Here is a 7,214-nt window from a genome sequence, read left to right on the forward strand (position 1 = left end):
TGGAATTTAAGAATTAGGGGATCGCATTGCCCAACGTGACTGAGACCAAATCTAAATCCAGGTCTTGAACTCCCGAAACCTATTAGGACATTTGAGAATCCTACCTTCAGTATCATTTTCTTTTAGCAATTACAGCTAAAATTAAAAAATTAGAAAAAAAAACAAGGAATAATAATTTTGAAGCCCTAATTTCTCATTTTTCAAATGCATGACTTTAGTATCTTTTAGGGTATAATGCAACTTTGTCTCTGCATGATGTCAAACTAGGGTGAGACGAATATTTAGCAAAATGGCAAGGAGATTTTCATATAGAACATGAAAGTCAAAATTGTTCACTATTTGGTGGCTTTCTTGCAACTGTGTATAAAATAAGTTCTTGAAAGTTAACAAGTGCTAACTCCTTTCTTCCTCCAAGTTTGTTTATTGTTAAGTAATCTCTACACCCAACATGGGGCTCAAACTGAGGACGCCAAGATCAAGAGTCACATGCCCTTCTGACTAAAGCCAGTCAGGTGCCCCAGTGCTAACTTCTTAATTTGACACTACAGATTAGTACTTAATTTTAATTATCAATATGGTCATATTTTTGCCAAATGTACTTTTCAAAGTAAGAAATTCACAAGGGTTTACTTTTACCTATATTCTCTAGCCACCCATCACCAGCCTGTTTATTAACTGCTTTATTATATACTTTAAGAATAGGTGTTGGGGCGCCTGGGTGGCGCAGTCGGTTAAGCGTCCGACTTCAGCCAGGTCACGATCTCGCGGTCCGTGAGTTTGAGCCCCACGTCGGGCTCTGGGCTGATGGCTCAGAGCCTGGAGCCTGTTTCCGATGCTGTGTCTCCCTTTCTCTGCCCCTCGCCCGTTCATGCTCTGTCTCTCTCTGTCCCAAAAATAAATAAACGTTGAAGAAAAAAATTTTTAAAAAAGAATAGGTGTTGGGGCGCCTGGATGGTTCAGTTGGTTAAGCATCCAACTCTTGATTTCCTCTCATGTCATGACGGGCTCTGTGTTGATGGCACAGAGCCTGCTTAAGATTCTCTCTCTCTCTCTCTCTCTCTCTCTCTCTCTCTCTCTCTGTCTCTACTCCTTCCACACTTGCACACTTTCTCTCTCTCTCAAAATAAATAAATAAACTTAAAAAAAAAAAAAGAATAGGTGTTCTCTACAGGCTTCCTTCCTATTACACAAAACTTCCATAGGGATTTATTTATTTATTTTCATGTTTATTTATTTTTGAGAGAGACAGAGATACAGAGAGAGAAAAGGGGAGGGGCAGTGAGAGAGGGAGACACAGAATCTGAAGCAGGCTCCAGGCTCTGAGCTGTCAGCACAGAGCCCCATGGGGCTCGAGCTCATGAACTACTAGATGACCTGAGCTGAAGTTGGACACTTAAACTGACTGAGCCACCCAGGCGCCCCAGAATTTATTTTTTAATTTTATAATATTTGCTATTTCAGTGATTGAAAATCATGGTGTTAACAAACATGTTCCATTCACTTCCATGATAATGTCCAGGCTAGAGGAAGGACTCTTAAATTCTGTCATTAAAAATTTCAGGGTGCTTGGATGGTTAGGTCAGTTGAGGGACCTACTCTCAATTTTGGCTCAGGACAGGATCCCAGTGTGGTGAGTTCAAGCCGTGTGTTGGGCTCTGCACTGAGCCTGGAGACTGCTTGGGATTCTTCTTCTCTCTCCCTCTGTCCCTCTCCCTTGCTCATGCCGTCTCTTTCTCTCGCTCTCTCGCTCTCTCGCTCTAAGAAAAAAAAAATCTCTAAAAAAATTCAAAAAAACTTACCAAACTAAGAAAAAATATTTGCTTATATTAATTACACTCATTAATTTCATTCGTTAACTGAAAAGCACTACTGAGCGTCTAATGTTTACAAAGATCAGAGTGTGTGTTTTCTTTTTTTTAAGATTGAGAGGGTGAAGAATTTTTCTATTGTAGTTTCAGGCCCCTAACAAAGAAGTATATGGCAGCTCTTATATACACTCCCAAGATACCTGGGATAGTCTATCCTTTTGAAGAGTCATACTCAACACAGAGTATGTACAGGAAAGCTGTTTTAGGGGCATCTGGGTGGCTCAGTCAGTTAAGCATCTGACTCTTGATTTAGGCTCAGGTCATGATCTCACAATATGTAGGTTCGAGCTCTGAGTGTGGAGGATTCTGTGCTGGCAGCAGGGAGCCTGCTTGGAATTCTCTGTCTCTCTTTTTCTTTCTGCCCCTCCCCCTTCTCAAAAATAAATAAATAAATAAATAAATAAATAAATAAATAAATAAATAAGAAAAGCAGTTTTATATAAACACCATAATATCCTCAAATGATTCACAACTCCCTGTAGCTTCAAAACACTTCCTGTCCAAAGAAGCAAACAAATTAAATTTGCATGCACTCTTACTCCATTTACCAAATTAAACATTTTTAGATTTGAGTTGTTAACTGAAATTAAGTCAGGGCTTGCTGGCATCCTCGATATTGTGGCATCTGGTCCATAAGAATGACTTTAGTGGAATCTGTTTGACTACATCTTCCTTAGAAAACAAGGTGAACTTTCTATGCTCTTTTGATCAAGTGTCCTCATAATGAAAAATATAAAACCCAAATCTCTTATTTATTCAGAGGCTAAAATCTTCCTACTGCTACTAAGCTTGGCCAGTAATATCCAAATACTCATTTTAATGTATGATTTTCACTTATATGAAGCTTTAGCATTGAGTTAAAAAGATTGCAGAACAAAGTGGATCAAATGTTAAAAACAAACAGAAAAACAAATAAACCTCAGGCTATTAGAGTAAAGGCAAAGCAACAATGCAGTGTTTACACTGATTAGAGTTTCTGTGCACATATCAGTCCTACAGAGGAAAAGGCTTAATCTTCAGGTCAAGGGACAAATATACTGTATTAAAAATATAATGAGAAAATCATGTTGGCCAGCAAAGAGATTCTGTTTTGCCTTGTTAGAGAACTTCAGTCCACATCTGACTTTGCATACATTGTAGTAATAACTTGCATGGTCATAGCTGGACGATTGATTTACCAGTAGAAACCACTAGGTGGATTCAGGTTGGATATAAGGTCTCTGAAAAAGACAAGACTCCCGGGAGCCTCCAGTTCAAAGTCAACTCATCAAGACCACCCTCTTAACCACTCCAGATCTTTCTCCCAGTTTGGTTAGGGATAAAGGACATCATCAAAGAAGGTTAGATGCAGAGATAAACTGTTTCCAGTTCTCCAGGCTATATAGATAAGAACTCTCCTGGTCTATTTTGAATTCCTTGGCATCTTTTAGTGTAGTCACTCCCAATCTCTCCTAGAGGCAGTATCAATGGAATTTGGAAAATCAAAGCAATTCAAAAATTGAATGACCACAATCATGGCCACCAAATCTTTAAAAGGTCCAAGATGGCAAAGCCCTTGAATTTAGGAAGGTCCCTCCTAGTAGAGACCATGCATAAATTAAGTTTTCTACTGCATTTGGGATGTGAGGAGAAAGACCTAAATAGTTTCCCTTGGAAGCAGTATACAGTATTGTGTTCCAGGCCAGTTTTAATTGTGAATATATAAATAAATTGCCTTGATTATAAAACTAACAAAACAACCAAATAGTCAGTACCTATTAATTTTTCTTTCTCTCACATATCATATCACTGCAGAATTTCCCTGTAGGCATCAAAACTGGGTCTGAAGCCAGTAAGGCCAAGTGGTTTGTTCAATTTCACAAAGACACTGGAACTAGAGTTGTTTTAAAGCTACATTTTCCCATTACTACAACATAAATCAGAAGCTTAAATGAGTAAATACAACCTTGAAAATACTGACTTAACTCAGCCAGCAAACCTACTGGTAAAGAAGCATGTCTACACTGTCCCTCCCTATTGATGCCTTCTACTAAAACTTGGAGGCAAAATTCACAAAGATTTATACAATGCCTCATCTAGAAAAAAAAAGGTATTGAGGACAATTATACTTATAAAATGAAGTAAATCCAAATGAATACAGAAAATAAAATGAATGCAGACATGAGATTCCAAATGTATGTCACACAATCCTGTTCAATAGCTAGGACTAAGAAAGCATGTTACTTGGTGCAACCTGAGAACTTAGAAGTGACTTTTGGTGCAGCAAGTGTTTCCATGGATTCAGTTTTTTTCAACATTAGGAAAATGGCAACACCTGTTCATGCATCAGGGTTGCTTCTCTGGAACTTTGCACAACACCTTTGAAAATGGGCTTCACTGTGAAATTTTACATTAACATTCTTTTGTAATTCTGAAATATCTTCCAAAAGTAATCCCAGTTATAACTTTGGAATGCAATGTGAGAATTAATTTGGGGATACTTTACAAGAGCTGCACCCAACATTGCATTCTGTATGTGTGTGTGTGTGTACATATATATATATATATATATATATATATATATATATATATATGCACACATGCACATGCATACACATAAACATAATTCCTCCCTGGAGTTATAATTCACCAAGCAAATTTTGGGGACACAATATATTGTTCTATACATTACATCTAAAAAGAATAATAATTTCACTAAATAAAATAATAAAGAGTAAGTTATAAAGAATCCACCAGGTTCTTGTTTTTACTCTGTGCTTAAGTTATAGGTTAAATGTTTTCCCAGTTAAATGCTGTGGGGGAAGGATGGGAGAGCTAGATAACATGGGATTCTTTATAGCTCATGAAAGAGAAATATAAATTCCTAGATTCTTCTCTATTGACTCAATAAAAATATAAGGTACTCTGACCAGCTGGAAGCTCCTAATTTAAATTCCATTTTATGCTTTGATCCAGAACAGTGTGTCTTCAAAAAGTTCCTGTAGTGCTGGGAGAATAACACGGGCACAAGTGTCTCCTAAAGAGCAGTCATTGGGTGCAGGGATTTGAGAAGACTAAGAGAAGGCGTATCTTCCACCTGTTCTGCCAGAGACTTGCTGTCCTCACACGGCAACGAGTACCCCACTAGCCTTGCACAACTTGCCTTTGGCCCCCAATTCCTTCTTCTCATTAATAAAAGCTGGAGCTCTTCCGAACCTTGGAACCTCATCTCCTATTCCAAACGGAATGTGTCCGAGGAGATGGTAGAGAAGGCTATCTGAATTTTATTCATTTTGAACCAGACTACAGGATATACATTTTGGACGGCAATCTCCCTCTCCTGCCCTAGTCCAGTGCCGGGGAAGAATATAGCCCCAGCCCTGCGCCGGTTGGGCGCCCCCTGGTGGCTGGATAGGCTGTAAACGCAGCGGCGCCTAAGTTCACCCGGAGGCTCAAAGGACTTGGGCGTTGGACGAACAGCCAGGGCTGGGAAGACCCGACTCTCTCCTGCCCTTAGCCTCAGGGACACAGCGGAGCGGGCCGACCTAACCTTGTCCACCCTCACCGAGGGGTGGGGTGGGGGTAACGTAGGCCAGCACCCGGAAATAATGTATGCCACTTCCCCTGCCATCTCTTGTTCCAAACCCGGGACAAGTGGGGAGAGCCCTAGAGAAACATGGAGAATGAGGGCGAGAGCGCAGCGCAGTGGGGAGCGCGCCCGGGACATTCTAGAGCTAGAGCTCGGGAGAAGGCAGCGAGTGCCAGGGTAGCTACGAACGGATGTGAGCTGGAGCGGGACCCGGGGAATCAAGCACCACGTTTTCCTAGCATTATTTCAAGAATTCTAACCCCTCACGGGGGCAGGTGCTATTCGGGAGATTTAACCGTACTTCCCTGTAAAGTAAAAACATTCTGTAAATTATTAGAATCCAGTAACAGGAGTGTCTGGGGGGGGGGGGGCGGTTATTTCCCACCGGTGCTCCCACGTGCAAGCACGTTTCTTAGTAAATGAACGGCAGTTAGAGCAATGGTTATCTACGCGTTTTCTATCTTTATGTTTCTACCTTTTTAAGTGGGAAAATACAGACCACCTTCAAAATGTACAATAGGATCTTTTTGGGATACGTTCTAGGTGACAAAGAGGAGTCGGAAATGATGACTTCTGGTTGAGTGAAGGAAATCTGCAGTGGAACAGTGAGCCCCCTCCCGTTTCATAAGCCCGTCATGTCGACCTTGAGTTATCCTGTATGTGTTATTGAATTAAATAATTTTTAAAAGGCATAGACTGTAGAATTTCCTTCACCTACTGCGTCAAACAAAACAGAAAGATCTTCAAAAAGCCTCCATCTATAGCTAATTCTTGAAAAAAAAATCTAATATTAAAACAAAAACTACAGAGCGACACAATTAAAAGCAAATATCGGCCAGAGCATAAAGTACTTGAAACCCGAATCTGCATTCCGTTCCTCTCCTACAGGGCTGTGAGGTGGGGGAGGCGGTTTGTGCTGGTGCCTGGTGTATAATCGGGTTAATCCAGAAGACAAAGAATAAACCAATAGCCCTCCCACCTCACTTCCCGCTCCCCTTCCCCTCCCCCCTCTCCCCGCCCCGTCGCCCCCTCGAGGGGGAACAGAAAAGGGGAGAAGTGGGCTTGAAATGGATTCCGAATAAACTCTTAAAACCTGCAACTTGTTTTAATGCTAACACTGCGTGGCCCGAATTAGTTTTAAATGTTCATTCCCTTTTTTCCTAATGGCAAGGAGAAAGTTCCATAAGTCAGCCCGAGCCTAAAGCTCGTCCTCATGGCCTCTGGGGAACCTTAAGGTCAGTGTTTCCTTGAAACTAGATAAACTGACCCCGCGGTGCCCAGCCCGGCCCCGCGGGCGTCCCGCGTGACGGCGCCCGGGCTGCAGGACCGGCCCGGGGACGCGCGGGGCGGCGCGGTTGCCCTTTTGAATGCCTCCTGCGGCTCGGAGCGCTGGCGGGCGCTGAAGTGTGAGTGAATGTAGCCCCGCGGAGCCAATGAGCTGGGACCGGATGCGATATATCCTCTGGGACAACAACTGCTCTGTTCCGCCTCGGATCCACATGACGCCATTTACTGCTGCCGCGGCCGCCGCAGAGCTCCCTGCCTCCTCCGGAAAGGCGAGGGCGCAGGCCAACGGCGAGCCCCCCCGGCCGGGCCCCAGACCCTCCTCCTCCTCCTTCACCTCCTCCTCCGCACCCACCGCCCCCGCCTCGGCCTCTCCGCCGCGCCTCCACAACGCCCAGTCTGCACCGCCGAGAGCCGCGCGGCGCAGCGCGAGCGGAGGAGAGGGGCCGGCGGAGCGCGCAGCGCCCAGGCCCCCGCGCCCGCCCGGCCCGGCC

The sequence above is a fragment of the Herpailurus yagouaroundi genome, unplaced genomic scaffold, assembly GCF_014898765.1.
Source record: "Herpailurus yagouaroundi ecotype Mexico unplaced genomic scaffold, PumYag 164, whole genome shotgun sequence".
Lineage (NCBI taxonomy): Eukaryota > Metazoa > Chordata > Mammalia > Carnivora > Felidae > Herpailurus > Herpailurus yagouaroundi.